Genomic DNA, 1,282 nt, shown 5'->3' with positions numbered 1-1,282 from the left:
GTATTAATTTATATTACTGTTTACACAGCAACTGTATGTAAGGACTCTGGCAAGGAATATTGGAAAAATAACTACTAAAGTGTACATTGTAAACTGTTTTTGGAAATTTCTTTACTACTTCAGGTTTTGATGTTTTAATTCAACCCCTCATTTTGTAGACATTTTTATTCTCTACAAATCATCTCGTTGGGCATTCCGATTACTCCATTATTATATAATATTATAAACAAAAAGACAAAAATCGCATCGCGTCGAATTTTTGGCAATAAATTGTTAATAACTAACATATGGACCGGAAATACGAGTGGAAAACAAATCCCTATTAATCTGATTATCTTTTATATAATCGCACAATTAGTTTGCTACTAGTCTTTTTGTCACGTTATAGCATTTTTAAATATCATGTTAGTTTGGCTTAATTCGGCAAGCTATAGTTTCCTAAAAGAGCCTAAAAACATAAAGCAAAAGTCTTATATCGGCTTTCAGTTTTCGATATTCAAAGCAAACCATCCGAGTGTCTATATGAAAAACGGTAAAGCCAATTAACACATTTGGACTTAGTCTTAGGAATAGTTTGATAATCTGTGATTTGCACTCGTCCAAAACACAGATTATCAAACTATTCCTAAGACTAAGTCCAAATTAGGGCTCGGAATCAAACTCGAATAATTCGAATATTCGAATATTCGAAAAACGAATAATTATGTGTAGTCATAACTGGAATATTCGAATACCCGAATATTCGAATATCCGAATATTCGAATACTCGAATAATCGAATACTCGAATACACCAACATTATCAAATTTACAAGGTGCAAATATTTTTATATGCACTTTGTATACTTTTATAAAATAAATTATTCATATTCTACAAGCATTTAAACAAATACCCATATATTTACAAGCAAATGAAAATAATTATTTATCTGCCTGCAAATGAATATAAAATTACGTTTCTGTGTTACTTGTGTACTCGGAATTACAATTAATGTGCCGACAAAGGCACTTTTTTATCCGTTGCGGCTAGTTGCCAAAAATGATATGAGATAACGATTTTTCTTCGTGGAAAACGGTGAACGGAAAACGAACACTCGAATATCTAACGAATACGAATAGAAATACTCGAATATTCGTTAGATATTCGAATAATTTTACTATTAGAACAAACCACCGAACGAATATTCGAATTTAGGAATGTTTTCCGGGCTTTGAAGCCGTGGTCTATGGGAATTTCTTCCTGACGTTTCGTCCACAACTGCGGTGGACATTATCAAAGGCGAT

This window comes from Dendroctonus ponderosae, unplaced genomic scaffold, assembly GCF_020466585.1.
Source record: "Dendroctonus ponderosae isolate FM_Combo_2020 unplaced genomic scaffold, Dpon_F_20191213v2 Dpon_F_20191213_9, whole genome shotgun sequence".
In the NCBI taxonomy this organism is placed as follows: domain Eukaryota; kingdom Metazoa; phylum Arthropoda; class Insecta; order Coleoptera; family Curculionidae; genus Dendroctonus; species Dendroctonus ponderosae.
This window is presented reverse-complemented; position numbering follows the sequence as displayed.